This window comes from Mobula hypostoma, chromosome 1, assembly GCF_963921235.1.
Source record: "Mobula hypostoma chromosome 1, sMobHyp1.1, whole genome shotgun sequence".
Classification (NCBI taxonomy): Eukaryota; Metazoa; Chordata; class Chondrichthyes; order Myliobatiformes; family Myliobatidae; genus Mobula; species Mobula hypostoma.
The window spans coordinates 220,582,129-220,599,526 of record NC_086097.1 but is presented as its reverse complement, the minus strand read 5'-3'; the positions used below and the strand labels follow the sequence as shown (position 1 = coordinate 220,599,526).

At 39.1% G+C, this 17,398-nt stretch overlaps 1 protein-coding gene across 9 annotated transcripts in view; it reads left to right on the top strand.

Moving 5' to 3' along the window:
* Positions 1-17,398, top strand: part of ncoa2 (nuclear receptor coactivator 2) — a 352,079-nt gene that overhangs the window by 160,133 nt on the left and 174,548 nt on the right. Inside the window, exon 3 of one of the 9 annotated variants that reach the window (XM_063064786.1) lies at positions 5,620-5,668. The exons of the other annotated variants lie outside the window; for them this stretch is intronic. The gene's annotated coding sequence lies outside the window, so the exon portion shown is untranslated. The remainder of the gene's footprint in view (positions 1-5,619; positions 5,669-17,398) is intronic. 9 annotated transcript variants of the gene reach the window in all.

The following is a 17,398-nucleotide window of genomic DNA, read 5'->3' as shown; positions in this document are numbered from 1 at the left end:
GTTTCTGCTTTACATTCTTGCAATGTGCACAGCAGATGTAGTTCCCATTGAAAAATCAAAGCATCCACTTCAAACTCTTTACTAATCTGAGGTTTACACCCAAGAGAGAGTGCATTCTTTTGCAATTTATTTAAATTTAAAAACGAGAAGCACTAACAATGCCACACTCTACGATGTGTATATCTTGATTAGGAATTTCCACCACATTGAACGCGCATTATTTAATTTGGGTATAAATAAAGTATTTAATATAAAGCATTGCAGACCTCCAAATACTTTCGTTGCAGGCCTCCAATTTTACAATATTTCCACACCCTTATCAAATTTTGAGTGCTATTGAATCACACGCCACCTCCCTCTCCATTGCCCCCCCCCCAACCCACCCACCCAAATTTACACTTGAAAAGCTCATATTCCTTGTTATATTCCTTGTTGGGTAGTGCCGGAATGAGTAGGTTGGGGAGCGAGGTTGTATTGTGCTGACATGTCATCCTAAGTTTGAACCCGTGGCCTTCTGACTGAGAGATGATTGTACTGTTGATCATCTAAGCTGATATCTGCTATTGGGTTTCACTCACTGATCCTCAACAAAAGTAATTAGCATGAATAATATAACGCAAGGGTATGACAACAGGAAGCGGAGAGGGTTGGATCTCCTGCATGAAGAGAGAACACAGAAAACGGAAGGTGTGCTAGCAAAGCGATGATGGAATGCAGGGGGGTGAAGAGGAGAAAGTGGCCCATTCAAAGTGCTAAAAGATGATGAGAGGGGGAAATAAAATCAGAGATATTAAGGTGGTGAAGGGTGACTTAGTAGAAGTGGAGAAACTTATTTCTGGCCAGTGACAGAGGGGAAATGTTAAGCAGTTTCCCCTACAGAATGGTGAACTGTGCTGCTTCCCAGATTATCCATAACTGAGTGCAGGAAGCACAAAGTGGAGGTAGAAAGGAATCTTCATTCCTTTATTTTGATGCTGGACTGGTAAGGATGCTGACTTCTCTGAAGAGCAGAAATATACCAGTTTGGATTTTGACAATCGGACTATTTCATGTACTCCTACTGAATAGCTTCTCTGGATGATTTAACAATAGGATTTCAATTACTGGTTCATTAATTTAACCACTGTAGTACTACGTCTTGCAAATGATGCATTTGGTAGATGCCACCTCTGACAACGTGACATTTCTTCTACAGGGCATCGAACTATTAGCTGTAGTTTAGCTTTAAAGTGAAGTTTGAATTGCTCTTCTGATACAAAAGCAAGACTATAATTACTGACTCAAAAACGAAAACAGTTGTATTGTGCTGTGTGAGATTGCCAGCATCTAGCAGGACTCGAGAACTGGAAAAGTTCTTCATGTTACTTGAGGTGTTTTAACAAATATGTCAATAAAAATTATTATGTACTGTCATGACCTGGAATACTCTGTACTCTACAAGTTCCATCAAGCCAGGGGAGCAATACAGTAGCTCAATTTAAGATTAGCAGAGTTTGAACGGAGAACCACCTGGATTATCTACATGTGTGTTAACTGGCAAAAGCATGTACGATGTAATTCAGCAACTGACAAACCAAGTCAAAGCTCTGCAATTTCATCACACCTAGCTGTGAATGGTGATTGACAGTTAAACCACTTGAGAGGGAGGGAGGGAGAGATTGTTTAAGAGCATACCATTCCTCAATGGTGATTGAGCCAAAGACTAGACCGAAGCATTTAGATGGATAGATAGATACTTCATTGATCTCAAAGGAAATTACCGTGTCACAGTAGCATTAAAGTGCACAGATATGCAAATGTTAGAAGAGAAGCAAGAAAGAATAAATATCAGTCACCTTGTTGAGTGAACTCGGACTTTTCTCCTTGGAGCGACGGAGGATGAGAGGTAAGCTGATAAAGGTGTACAAGATAATGAAAGGTGTTGATTGTGTGGATAGTCAGAGGCTTTTTCCCAGGGCTGAGATAGCTAGCATGAGAAGACATAGTTTTAAGGTGCTTGGAAGTAGGTACTGAGGAGATGTCGGGGTAAGTTTTTTATGCAGAGAGTGGTGAGTGCATGGAATGGGGTGGCGGTGGTGGAGGCGTAAACGATGGGTCTTTTAGGAGACTCCTGGATGGCTACATGGAGCTTAGATAGCTTAGAGGGCTATGGGTAAAGCCTAGATACTTCTAAGGTAGGGACATGTTCGGCACAGCTTTGTAGGCCAAAGGGCCTGTATTGTTCTGTATGTTTTCTATGTTTCTATGTTAAAAATAAGATTTTAAAAGTCAAAGATTACAAGATCGCTTCCCGGCTATATGTTGATTCATCGAGCCTGATAGCTGAGGGTAAGAATGACCTCATATGGTGCTCTTTGGAGCTGCACATTTGCATTACTGAAAGTGCTCCTCTGTTCAGCCCAGGTGGTTTGCAGCGGGTGAGAAACATTATACAGAATTGCCAGGATTTTCCAGAGGGTCCTTTCTTCTACCGTAGCCTCCAGTATGTCCAGTTTGACTCCTATAACAGAGCCAGTCTTTCTAACCTGTGTTAATGCAATTGCCCCAGCACACCACTGCATAGAGGAATGTACTGGCGAGAGCAGACTAGTAGAACATGTGAAGGAGAGACCTGCATACTTCAAAGGACCTTAGTCTCCTCTGGCCCGACTTGTACACAGCCCTTTTGTTGGTGCTCCACTAAAGTCTTGGAAGGCCCTCACCACATCCATGTCCTCACCATCAATAGTGATGGGGAGCAGTGCAAGACTGATCTTCCTAAAGTCCATCACCATCTTCTTTGTCTTACAGATGTTAAGCTGCAGATGGTGCCGCTTGCCCCATTCGATGAAGTCCTTCACCAGGGTTCTGTCTTCATCCTCCTGTCCTCCCTTTATACTCCCAACTATTGCTGAGTCACCAATGAATTTGTGCAGATGACATGACTCGGTGCAGAGGAGGTTCAGCAGGTTGATTTCAGGGATGAAGGGTTTAACCTATGAGGAGAGATTGAGTCGCCTGGGACTATACTGTCTGGAGTTCAGAAGAATGAGAGGGGATGTTATAGAAACATACAAAATTTTGAAAGGGATAGATAAGATAGTACGAAAGCTGTTTTCATTGGTAGGTGAGACGAGAACTAGGGGACATTGCCTCAAGATTCAGTGGAGAAGATTTAGAGCAGAGATGAGGAGAAACTTTTTCCCAGAGAGTGGTGAATCTGTGGAATTGTCTGCCCAGGGAAGCAGTTGAGGCTTCCTCACTAAATATATTTAACAAATTGTTAGATAGGTTTTTATATAGTAAGGGAATTAAGTGTTATGGGGAAAAGGCAGGTAGATGAAGCTGAGTTTACGGACAGATCAGCCATTATCTTATTGAGTGGCGGGGCAGGCTCGATGGGTGGGATGGCCTACTCCTGCTCCTATTTCTTATGTTATTATGTTCTTATGTATCTGAAGTCTGAGGTATACAGGGTAAACAGGAAGGGAGCCAGTACAGACCCCTGTGTAAAGATCATTTTCAATTATCTTTAGCTAAATGTGATAAGTGGACAATCCACCATCACGGAAATGACCTTTGAGTTTAAGTTACTCAAATATAATATCAAAAAATGGTTGAGGTTATGGTACCAAGCAGCATTCTGGCCAGAGTACTGCTATTTAGGGATTCCTTCTTAGTAATAACTTGCACATTAGTATTTGGTTTGAATTTTGCCAGAGCCAGTCTAGTAAGTTAGGGAGTTACTCATTACAGAGTCTACACAAACACACACCTCGTGCAAGATGAAGCAGACACAAATCAGCTATTGCTGCTCCTCTGCCCCAGTTTATAAAGTCATGGTACTACAAAGCCAAAGTAATATACACAGTGCTGGAGGAGCTCAGCAGGCCAGGCAGTATCAATGGAAAAAAGTATGGTCAGCGTTTCGAGCTGAGACCCTTTGGCAAGAGAGGAGAGTGGACCACGAGAGAAAGGGAAGGAGGAGTGACAGCAGAGGGAATTTAGCAGCAGGTGAAGTGAAGAGCTGAGAGAGGTGCCAGAATGGAGAATAGAAGGGGGCTGTTGGGCGGGGGGGGGGGGGTTGAGAGAAATTACTGGAAGTTGGAGAAATTAGTATTCACGTTGTCATTTTGGAGACTACACAGACGAATGATGTGGTGTTGCCCCTCTAACCTGAATGTGGCTTCATCGTGGCAGTAAAGGAAGCCTTGGACTGGCATGTCAGAATGGGAATTAGATGTAAAACGATTGCTGCTGGGAGATGCAGCTTGTTTCAGACAGAGCAAAGATGCAGGCTGACCTGTTGAGTTTCTCTAGCATTTTGTATGTGTAACTGGATTTCCAGCATCTGTAGAATCTTTTCAGATTATGTACTACAAAGCCTTTATTCAATTAGTGATCCACTTCCTTTCTGAACGCTGTTTTAATCTCTCTGTAGGGCTACATTTTACAGATACAAACAGCTTAAAATATATATATGAAACCAAATCATGGCTCATGTCAGCATTGGTTTCTTTGCCAGTGATCTGTGTCTCTTCCGCCAGGGCGAACACCTTGCCCTGACTGCTTATCATTTTGAATACCTCTATCACGTCATCTCAGCTTTCTATCCTGTGAGGAGAACAATCCTGGCTGCTTTGCTTTTCCCTTGTAATGCAAGTCTCGAGTCGTCCATTTGCACTGCACAGAAATGTATTCTTCAGACCACCATATCTATGCAGACCCATCTACACTCATCCCCTCTGCTTGCTTTAGGTCCATGTCCTTCTATAGTAATTCTGTCTTCACTGATATTGGAAATGTTTATGTCTGATAGTCCTATAGTTTCTTTCCTGGAGGCTTTTCTTTTGGGGGGGGGGGAGTGCACATCCCTGTTCATGGATTGCTAATTATTTTCCCCTACTGAGCTCAAATAATCACTTATAAAACTTAACAGCCAAGACTGCCATACTGATTACATCTTTATCTACATATGATTCAATTAGTCTTTAATCTTTATTTTGTGGCAAAAAACCCTGATATTATAATTGCAGTTATTATTAAAAGGACTTTTTAGATTTCCTTTACCTTCAACCAGAAGGAGGAAGATGCCAATGCCCAGTAGCCAAGAATGCCTGTTGTTACTGTTGAAATTGCACATCTCTGATCTGGAAATCTTTCTGCACTCATTTGACAAACTTGCTGAATCACTAAAATGGATATAAATTTATTACCTATTTGTATATCTGCACATATTTCTTACCAGCTGAGTAAAATAACTTGTTGCATTTAGTGGTGTTGGTAATGAAGGTGGACATTTACGGTAGGTAGCAATGGTGAATACTTCAGTTTTATGCCTTTTTGCTTTCTGTATTCTGAAGTAGTGTGCACACTAACATTTAGTTGTATATCTTCTGCTTGCAGCTCTCCTTTAAGTACAGTAGCTTGTAATTGCACTTTAAGTTAAATATGTTTAGGTCACATGATCTAATACAGCCAATCAAGGTGAAACTGGCTCCACAGGTTATTGTGGCTGCATGATGTCTAGTCTGGTTTAGTTGTTACTGGCTATATTAAAACCGTCCTTCACTAAACCATCATATTGTGGGCACCTTCTTTCACTTAGTGGAGAAATTATTGCAGCTTTCTTATTGTCAGATGCTTCGAGGTGAAATTACGAGATGCCGTTTACTGCATGATGAAGTGGGTGAGTCCTAGTCTTGATAACAGCCTTTATAGCTGTCAAAAAAGGTCTGTTAAAACACAGTTTATAAAGACGCAGTACTACACAGACAAAAATGAGCATCAAATGTCTGTACTTTTACCCAGTGCTGCAATTTACTCAATTGTGGAAAAAAAATCGCAATGAAAAATTGAATTGTGTAATTGAACTGTTAGATTTCCCAAAGTGCATGCATTAATGTTTTATGATGTTGTGCTTTATATGCTAAGACTTGATTAAAGCACCAAGCTGAGTTGCGATTTATCTATTGTTCTTTTTTTTAAAGCTACAGTTTTTATTTACCAGTGTTATTAAATCTGACGCAGCCAGTAATTTACTTACAATTCAATTTTTTAAAAGATTTTAAGGGAGGTGCTTATTTAACTTCATATGTGAATCTTTGGTAAAGATTTTGTTATCCGTTCTAAGCCACTGATCATTTTAAATCTTATTGCAATCGGCAGATATTCCTGAATTTAGCAATGACCTTTCAAAGTAAAATTCTAGCATGTAAATATTAATATGCCTTTTCTAAAAAAAAATTAGTCTATTTAAATGGATATTATGCAAAGTGCAGATGATCAATAAGAATAGAGAAGATCGCAGAATTTTTTAAAATGGGTTTGTTAGATTGTTGCACCATTATTAAACTTGATGACTCATTTGAAATCACTGATATTTGTTATACTCTTTCCTGTTGCTGAGCCAGTACATTGTTAACATACATGCATAATACAAGTATGATTTAACTCTCTCACTTCTAATATGGTAGCCAAGATATTTCTTCATTAGTTGAGGAGAAAAGGCTGAGTGCTGTACTATTTTCTGAATGACCACATCTCACTATCGAATTATGTTACAGCTGTACAAATACAGTTGTGACCAATATTGGACAAAATAATTTACTAAACATGCTTACATATATATTTTTGATTTGTAATTGTCCTCAAGTTTGCTTGTGTATTTCTTCCTGTCCTCACTCTTCTTGGAATTTCATTTGAGACTGGGCATTTTTTTTTTTGCTACCAATTTGGCTATTGTTTATGAAGAAATCTAATCAGTTAATACTCCTGGGGTCATAAACTTGTATTCTTGCTGAAATTATTGACAATTTCCTGCTTGCCCATTGTGCAATTTGGGGAGTTACAAGTATACCCTAAGGAAAAGGTTAAAATGAATTGTAATATCTGGAAATCTATGGTCATAACTAAAGTTAAATGAACTATTTGTATGGCTGTTAATTCACACGAATATAGTTTTGAAGTCTTTGGTTTAAATGACAGGAGAAATGGTGCTAAAGGAAAATTCGAATGTTTGTCAGAGTCAGTTTTAATATCAACAGCATATGTCATGAAATTTGTTAACCTGGCGGCAGCAGTACAATGCTATATAATAATATAGAAAAAGTAAGTAAATCAGTGACAGTAAGTGTATATGTATATTAAATAGTTAAATTAAAAATAGTGCAAAAACAAAAATAATTAAAAGTGAGGTTGTGTTCATGGGAGAGGGGAAGACGCTGTTCCTGATTTGCTGTGTGTGAACTTTGACCTCATACTTTGCCTAGTAGCAAACATAATTCTCTTTGGTAGCAAACTGCTTTTCACTTCCTACCAAGTTGCACTTTAAATAATAACTAGATGATTTTTTAAAAATTTGAAATCCTGTGCAATCAAAAATGTACCATATTGTATGTTAAATGTGTTGAGGGAGAGTATTTTAATTGTTTTCTTGGTTAGCCAAATCTGTTAATGATATCTCAGGTATATGAAGCATTCACTGATGGAAAGGACCTTTTTTTTCCCAAATGCAATTTCTCCCCATATTGACTGAAGATCATTTGAGTAACATACCATGCACAGTACTGAAGTACATATATAATTGAAGAATGCAGTTGTACAGGTTATAGGTGGGAGAAAATCAAAGATATTTCTGCTTTAATTTTGTGTTTAATGCTTAAAATAGTTTAGAGATAATCAGATCAAATAACGACCTGTGTGTTTTTTTAAATATTGTACTTGTGTACAGAATCAGTATCCAAATTGGATTGGTTATGGCACCGGATAATTTTAGAATGCATGCAAACAGATTATTGAGTAACTAGATCTATTTAGTCTTCGGGGAAAAGCTACGTATCAAAAGAAAGCTATCCTGTAATGTTTTGGTGAAGCATTTTTCTTACAGTACAGTGCCTGTTGTCACAGTATTTCCTACAGCTGGGCTGGTGCATTTGTAGTACGACAAATATTAACTGGAAATTCCTTCCAGTCGGGTTATTGGAAAAAATTAAGACAGCAGTTTGAAGATTGCTCCATGAAGACTGCCTGTTGTTTGAAATTTAATATTGTAGACAATAATTAGGATGTTTCTGCATGTGTTACAAAACCATTGCTATCCATTTGCAGGCTAATGTGTTATCCCACAGTCTATCCCAATGGCATCCTGAAGTGTCTTTTAAGCATAAAAAATTCATGTGGAAGATCAGCTTTCAACCTGTAAGTGGAATTTGGCTTTGTGCTACTGACTAATGCATCCATTTTTGAACCATTAGCAAAGTGTATGTTAGAAGAGTAACTCAGTTTTAAAAAAAATGGGAGCTGAAGTATTTGTTTACTTTGGAGTATTTGAGGAAGAATTAGATCGGAAGAAAGGAATGTTACTATGGATCCTAATCACTTTGTGAACTTAGTTAATTAACATTGTAAATCAACAAGCAGCCGTTTAGGTGGCATTATCTTTAGATCCACTTATCAAAAGTTTAAGTATACAATGAAGGGAATAGGATTAATGATACTCAGTGAAAATTGGGTAGTTTGTTATATTTGAGTGCACCAATTTTTTTTTAAAGAATACTAGTAATTCTCGAGCTCCTGCTATTATTGAGATGTTGATAGACCAAGAAAGGTGTTGTTTTGCTCGTTGATCTGCACTGATTTACCTGATTCAGTCGGGTAGCTGCCAGTGTTCTGTAGAGAAGTGCAAAGGAGAAAGTCAGCCAGCATTTCCACTCGCACAGCAGTACAGCTTGTAGTGCCGCTGCCTCACAATTTCAGTCAGCAAGGTTCAGTCTTGATCTCTGAAGTTCACATATTCTCCCCATGGCTCTATGTGTTTTCTGCCACATGCCATAAAATATGCAGCTTGCTGGTCAGGGTCCGCAGTAAAAGTGTCTTGGTGAGTGGCGGAATCTATGGGGTAACAAACTGTTGTTTGACGGATATCATAAATTTGGTTGATAGAAGTGCTGTATTCCTTGATGCTTTCTGCTGATCATTTCTACTGGCAGTCCTTGTTCAGTACTGCTGGGCTTTTAGATGGTCCACTGAGTGGTGTCTCTGTCTCACTGGCCACCTCTTGAGCAAAGAGTAGTGCAGACATTGTGCAAAGTCAATGAATCCTTACTGTTCGTTATGGAGTAAATCAGGAATTTGGTTGCTTCTCTGGAAGCACTGCAAAAACTTAGCAAACTACATGGCTTTGAAGCTCATGAAAAGTGTAAGCTTGATAGATTTGCACGACATAAGTATCCATCACGCAAGGCAAAAAATTATCGATTTCCCATTGAAGTGCAATTGAATTTTTAGTATTAAACCAAAAAGCCTTTTTAGAACCAAAAGTTTACTTTTACAGATATGATGCCTTATTGTTTAAAATGTAGTTAATTGTTGGAGATATTTATATCTAAAGACATACATTTAGTGATTCAGGAACAGTTTCTTCCTCTCTGCCATACGATTTCTAAATGGACCTTGATCCCATGAACACTACCTCACTTTTTTATTATTTCCATTGTATATACTTGCTGTAATTCATTTAACTATTTGTTTCTATATTTATCGTGTATTGCATTGTACTGCTGCTACTAAGTTAACAAATTTCACAACATATTTACAAATTTATATAACAGTTCATCTCTGTGTGACCGGAGAACACGCATCATAGTACAATAGTCTGTTTTATTATTTTGCACATTATTCTGTACTTTATTTGTTAATATTATATTTATTATAATTGCTGAATGTATTTTTAAATGTTGCAGCTGTAATGAAATAATTTCCCACTCGGGATCAATAAAGTACTTATTACTATTATTATTATATGCTGGTGATACTGATTCTGATATGACCTCATTGTTTTTCATGTTATTCTTTTCATGTAAGCTTTTCACCTTTTAATCTCATCTTTCTTTTCCATGTTTTACTCCCTGTAAATAATCTTACATAGAATGAATTAACCTAATTTTCACTTCCTAGATAACATATCTCGGTGATAATTCTTCAGTCTGATTGAAGAGCCCTGTGGTTTTTTGTCTTGTCCACACGTGTCTGTCATCTTCAGTAAAAAGGCTGTGTTGAAATGGCTCTCTAATCACTAAATTGGTGCACAAGAGCTCATTAAAAGTCTTCGAGCAGCTGAAAGTTTAATAAACAGTTCATTCTCCTCTGAATACAAAATCCAACCAATTGACTCCTGGGGTGAGGTACTAGAAGGTGCATGGCATACTGATGTTTTAACAAGAATTTAATGTCTTTAGGAAAGGAGTGGAGAAAATAGACAGGCAAAAACCAATCCATTTTCTCTTTCCAGCCCGCCACTTTACTCAGAAATAATTGTATAAAGAGATGGACACTTTTAGCATCATAGAACCAAGAATACTGGCGGAGCTAATGGTAAAGAAATGACTCTGGAGCAGCCAGCTTTTTGAAAACCTACAATAATATCAAAGAGTTTTTCTGTGCCAGAACAAAATAAAAATTCCCCTTTTCTGCTTTTTTGACACACATTTACAGACTGTAAAAGGTATGGCCTTTTAATGACTATTTCACATCTGCATTTACAATCATGAAGAATTCAGAGAAAGGGATGGTGGCACTCTAGAACAAATTACCATTGGAAAAGCTAGACTGCTGCCTGTGCGACGCGCCAGTGAGGGTAGAAACAGGATGATTTGGCAGATAAATGCGTGGCTGAGAAGCTTGTGCAGGGGGCAGGGCTTCAGGTATTTGGATCATTGGGATCTGTTCTGGGGGAGGTACGACTTGTTCAGAAGTGATGGGTTGCACCTGAACCTGAGGGGGACCAATATTTTTGTGGGCAGGTTTGTTAGAGCTATTGGGGAGGGTTTAAACTAATTTGGCGGGGGGTGGGAACTGGAGTGAAAGAACTCAGGATAGGACAGATGGTTTAAAAAAAAACTAAAGATAGCATGCAGCTGTGGAGGCTAGGTCATTGGGTGTATTTAAGGTAGAGCTTGATAGGTTCTTGATTGGACATGGCGACAAAGGTTATTGGGAGAATGCGGGGAATTGGGTTTGAGGAGGAGAGGAGAAAAGGATCAGCCATGATTGAATGGCGGAGCAGACTCGATGGGCCAGATGGCCTAATTCTGCTCCTATGTCTTAAGGTCTTATGGAGATATGAAATTTAAAGATGGTTAAAGAGTGTGATGAGATTTATCTCAGCTCCCAATAGGAGGCGAGTGAGAAGATTACTGAGGCTCTGACGGAAATCTTCAAATCGCAGGCCACAGAGAGGATGTCAGCAGGGAAAGGCTGTGAGTGTAACAAGAACAGGAGAAAAATATTGAGAAAGTAACTTTGTAAGAGCAGTGTTAAAACCTACATTTGGAGAGACTGGAACTCATGAAGGATGTTTAACATGACTTTGTCAGGGGGAGATCCTGTCTGGCTAATTTGGTTGAATTAGGGTTGGTGTGGGCGAGGAGTTGATCAAGTATATTGATGATAGTAGTGCAGTTGGTGTAGCCTATGTGAATTTTATCTCCAGTTGGAAAATAGTTTATGCCTTTATTCCTCCTCCTACCAAAATGCATGACCATGCGCTTCCCTACACCATATTCCTTCTGCTGCTTCATTACCCATTCTCCCAATCTGTCCAAGTCCTTTTGCCGATTTCCTACTTCTTCACCACTACCTGCCCCTCCACCTATCTTCGTAGCATCTGGAAACTTGGGCCAGCTGAGAGAATCACAGGAGTCTCTCTACCATCCACTAGGGACATTTATATATTTGAGGATTTCACCCCTCAAACAAGCATCCTCTTTGACTTCCTACCATCAGGCAGGAGTCTAAAATGCATAAAAACAAGAATGGTTAGAATAAGAAACAGTTTCTTTCCCCCGGCCATTAGGCTTCTGAATACCCTGATGCATCATATTCAAAGTGTCACTAGTTAATCTGTCCCGTACCTTACAATATTTAATATTCGTGCACTTTAGTTTGTTATTTATGTGTAGTTAATCTGTAGATTTTATCCTTGTCTTCATGAGTTATCATGTATTATGTGTGCTATGCGTACTACTGTGCTTCACAGCCTGGTTCAAAGGAACGCCTTGGTTCTGTATACATTATATGGTTATATTCATGTATATAGTTAAATGACAATAAACTTACTGTTGTGTTTCGGATCATTATCTTGCTGCATCATTCAATTTCTATTAAGCTTCAGGTGACGGACTGCCACCCTGACATTGTCCTGTAAAATTTCTTGATACAGTTTTGAATTCATTGTTCCCACAATTATTAAAGCTGTCTGAACCCTGAGGCAGCAAAGCAGCCCCAAACAATAATGTTCCTTCCACCATGCTTCACAGTTGGGATGAGATTTTAGTATCGGTGAGCAGTGCCCTTTTTTCTCCAAATATAGCAATATGCATTTCTGCCAAAAAGTTCAACTTTTGTCTCATTTGTCCACAAAAGCTTTGTAGAACATCCAGGTGGTCTTTTGCAAATTTGAGACATGCAGTAATGTTTTGTTTTGCGAGCAGTGGTTTCCTCCGTAGTGTCCTTCCATGAACCCCATTCTTGTTCAGTGTTTTTCTTAAAATGGGCACATAAACAGAGACGTTAGCAAGTTCCAGAGATTTCTACAGGTCTTTTGCTGTTACCCTTGGGTTCTTCTTCACCACCTTCAGCACTGTTGTTGGTGTGTGCACTAGCAACAGTACTGAATTTCCTCCATTTATTGACAATTTCTCTTACTGTTGACTAATGAATACTCAAATCTTTAGAAATGCTTTTCTGGCCTTTTCCAGCTTCATGCATCTCTACAATTCTTCCTCTTCCAAGGTCCTCTGAAATTTGTTTTGATCAAGGCATGATGCACATAATCACATCTTTCTTGAAAAGAGCAGACTCTGTCAATAACCTGACTTTGTGTGTCTTGTTTACAGGGCAGGGCACCTCTACAACCCACACCTCCAATCTCATCTCATTGACTGGAACACCTGATTCCAAATAGCTTTTGTAGAAGGCATTTCCCCAGAGGTTCACATACTTTTTTGAACTTAGGTTGTGATTGTTTAAATGGTGTACTCAGTATTGATGAGAAGTACAATTGTTTGTGTGCTGTTAGTTTAGGCAGATTGTGTTTCTCTATTATTGTGACTTAGATGATGATCAGACTCAGTTTATGAGTAATTAATGTAGAAAGCCAGGTAATTGCAAAGGGCTCACAAACTTTTTCTTGCAATTGTATCTGAAAATGCTTTTGGTATCCTCTTTTTGTAATAACGGTTAGCTTACCTTCATATTTTATCTTTCCTCTCATTATTGCTTTTTTGTCACCCTTTAGTTTTTAAAGCTTCCTAATCCTCTAAGCTCCTATTAGTTTTTGCTATATCATGTGCCCTCTTTTGCATTCAAATACAACACCTTCAGCCCTTTTTGATTTTGCCCCTGTGCTACACTTCAACTCATCCCTATAATCTAGCTGTCCTTCCTCACAGTCTCACTACACACTGTATCAACATTTGCCCCATCCTCTGCCCTATCACTCTGGTTCCCATCCCCCTACCAAATTAGTCTAAACCAAACAGCTCTAACAAGCCTACCTGAAAGAATAAAAAACTAATACCAAAAACAGTACTAATAACAATAAGAATTTTAACCCAGTAGTGAGTAATTGAATAATGTATATTGACCCAGAAGTTCCCATTGATGGCAAGTTGTCAGATCTCATTGCTGACCCACATTGCCTGTCTGAACTTCCGTGGATCCATGCTTGTCTGCTTCCTGGAATATGCAAGTGGCTTTGCAAACTGGGAGTAGGACAAATGGATAGCTGGACAAGCCATGGACACTGATCTAACTGGATTCAATATTAAACTGTTTCTGAACATTCAGAAAATATTATTTTGTTAAGAGATGAAATAAGTTTAAAAAAAACTTATCAGCAGAAAAACTAAAGCACTTAAAAGATTACAAAGATTTAAGTGTGCTATTCAGAAACTAGTGAAGTACCTTTGCAGTTGTTTTATTTCCAATCAAATGAATGTTTCTGGTGCAGGATTTGGGGCAGATTCTCAGGCTTAAATGCATGGAAGAAAAACTGAGAGAAGTCCAGCAAGTTCAGAGATTATGTTCTTGCAAGCATAAGTGAGACTCAACAATTTGGTATATTTCATCTAGGAAACCACTGGTCGTTCCATGTAGCAATCTCTGCATTCCCAAACAAAATCCAGTCCTAGGGAATTATGCAGTTGCTGAAATATATTTCTGTGATAATCTTCATCCACAGAGTAAAATGGGGCGAGTTGTTTTTGCTGTTCTTCCTTCACAATCTCTCTCCATCATACCAAGCACTGTTGCTAATTGACTCATTTACTTTTCTTACCAGGCATATGTTGAAAAGTGATGCATTAATATGGCACTCAGAGACGTTTTCGCCCTCTGTTTCATTTGATGGTTCTAATTTTGAACTTTATCCATCCTGTTTTGTATACAGCTTCACATGCAGTTTCTGCTTTGTTGAAAAGCAAGAGTGCAATACACTTTATTATGTATTCATCCTCTAATTTAGTTAATGGATTTGCCTGTGTTGCTGTTGAAGAACTAAAGCCTTTTGTATACATAGAACTGCATAACGCTGTTTGGTCTATGCTACCTGTGCCTACTGTGATGCTAATTTGAAGTCCATGTCTGCTTGCACACGGTCTATATCCCTCCATTCCCTGCCTGTTCACGTACCTGTCTAAATGCCTCTGAAGTCTTGCTAGATCATATCTGCTTCCACCACTTGCCCTGGCAGCCCATTCTAAGCGCCATTCTCTGTTTTTTTAAAAAAGTAATCTAGTAAATCTCAGAATAAAAATTATGTCACAGACATAGACGTAGAGTGAAATTTGTTGTTTTGCAGAAGCAATACCATGGAACAGGTAAAATATACTCGGAACAAGACCTTGCCTTCATCAGGCAGCATGCAGAATATCAGAGCCAACCTGCTATCCACCCTCAGGTCACCCTCAGCCTCCCGTGCTCCAGGAAAAAAACAATCTAAGTTAGTCTCACCTCTCCTTTTAGCTAATACTCTCCCATTCAGGGAACATCCTGAGAAACCTCTTCTGCACCTTCTCTAAAGCACCGAAATTTTCCTGTAATGCACTGACCAGATCTGCACACAATACTCCAAATTTGGCCTAACTAAAGTTTTGTACAGTTGCAACAAAACTCCCAACTGTTGTACTCAACACCCTGACCAATGAAAGTAAGCATACTGCATATCTTCTTCAGCACCCTATCTGTGTTGCCACTTTGAGAGAGCTACAGACGCACCCCAAGATCCCTCAGTACATTAATACTTCTAACGGCTCTGCAGTTCACAGCTATGTTCCCTCTGCTATGTTCCCTCTAAGCTGTGCGCGTGTGTGCACGCACACACGTTTTTCAGCCAGTGCACAAAAGAAATTAACGTGCGCACAGAAGGTTAGTTACCTAAAATAATGTAGTAATTAATAATTATACTTATTGAAAATAATCTTTTAGTTAAATGTTTCTGTTAACTACTTCGTCGGTTTTTCAAATACCACAATGCACGTCACTAATTTACGTCACCTCACCTTTCCTGTTCCGGTTTGTACAGCTGCATCACGGCAGCAGCCATCTTTGGCGGACAGTGTTCATATCGTAAAGTTTACAAAGATCTGTTTCAAATCCTCCAGATAGCTTACTAAGTTTTTATTGCAAAGGGTCAGTCAAATGACCCTGTGGCTAAATACTGTTGCAAGAAGTTGATAAACATCACATACAAAGTAGCTTTACAGGTTTTAAGTGATGTCTCTGATGAACTGGCTGCACGGTGCAAGATTCTGCAAAGGAGTGGCCTGACACCGATTGATTCACTTCACTTTGCGCGAGGCAAAATTAACAAGATAAGAAAGCAGTATCTGGGAGACAATGTTTCGTGGAGTGACAAAGTTAAAGTTTTGCTAAGCCAACAACGTGAAGAAAACATCACAGTAGATACAAGTTCACTGTTGACTTTTATAAATAGTCTTTGTGTTCATTTAGAAGAAAGGTTTCCTGAAGATGAGGTACAAGAATGGTCAGCTTTTGATTTCTCTGCAATTGCAGGTTGTAATTTCACATTTGACGATGAGCAAGTTAATGACTTATGTAAAATATCATGATTCTGTAGCTGAAAATACTGTAATAGTTAGACAGTTTAATAATTTCAAATTTTCCATGCGAAAGAAAATTAAATCCAACTGATTTTAAACTTTGCTCAAATGGTGGCATTTGTACTTCAAAATGAACAGTTTTGCGAGCTTGCACAGTTGATGGACATTGGGGGAACCTTTCTTGCGTCTAGTATGGACTGTGAGTGAGATGTTAGCCTAATGAATCAACTCAAAAAACAAGCTGAGAAACCGTTTAGGTGAATGTCATTTGGATATGTTAATGAGAATCAAAAGCTATCAATTGGATGGAAGTTCTATTAGTCGAGATAGAGTTTACAAAGTGTGGGTAAGTGCCAAAGATGCCAAAGTGCCAAAGTGTGCCATGTGTGCAGTCAGTGTGCACATACTTTTGTCACAGGTAAAAAAATTTGCACAACATAAGATTTTTGCACACACTGACTACTAAAAATTAGAGGGAACATTGGTTCACAGTATAATTTTCTCTTGCTTTTAACCTCCAGAGTGCAGCAACTTATATCTATTTGAATTAAACTTTGTTAATTCTCTGCCCATATTTCCTACTGAATCATTTGACAACATTTCTCACTGTCCTTCACTCCACTCAACTATTACCCTGATGACTGTGATCTCAGTCTCTGAGGCTGACATGAGAGCATCCTTCAGGAGGGTGAACCCACCTGGGTGAAAGCATCCATCCCTCTTGGGGTACCTGGCCGAGTACGGGTTTCCCCCGCCATCCGAAGGTAGAGCGTTCCTATGAAACGGTTCGTAAGCCGAAATGTCGTAAAGCGAAGAAGCAATTACCATTTATTTATATGGGAAAAGTTTGAGAGCGTTCGCAGACCCAAAAGTAACCTACCAAATCATGCCAAATAACAGATAAAACCTAAAATAACGGTAACATATAGTAAAAGCAGGAATGATATGATAAATACACAGCCTATATAAAGTAGGAATACTTTTCCACAATCATTACTGCACTGTTCTCCATAGCGAAAATCTCACGCAAGCGCTGTTGGCAAAAACACGGTGCAACGCTCTCCAGTAACCTTTAAGCTATGAAGCTGCCAAATCATACCAAATAACACATAAAAATACACAGCCTATATAAAGTAGAAATAATGTATGTACAGTGTAGTATCACTTACGGGAATCGAGACAGCGCCGAGCACACTGATGATGGTGTGTTAGGCTGAGTCGTCACAGGTTGGGGTGGAGCAGTGGCCCCCACCCTCCGGGCCACGAACCGATACCGATCCGCGAAGCATGCAGGGGTG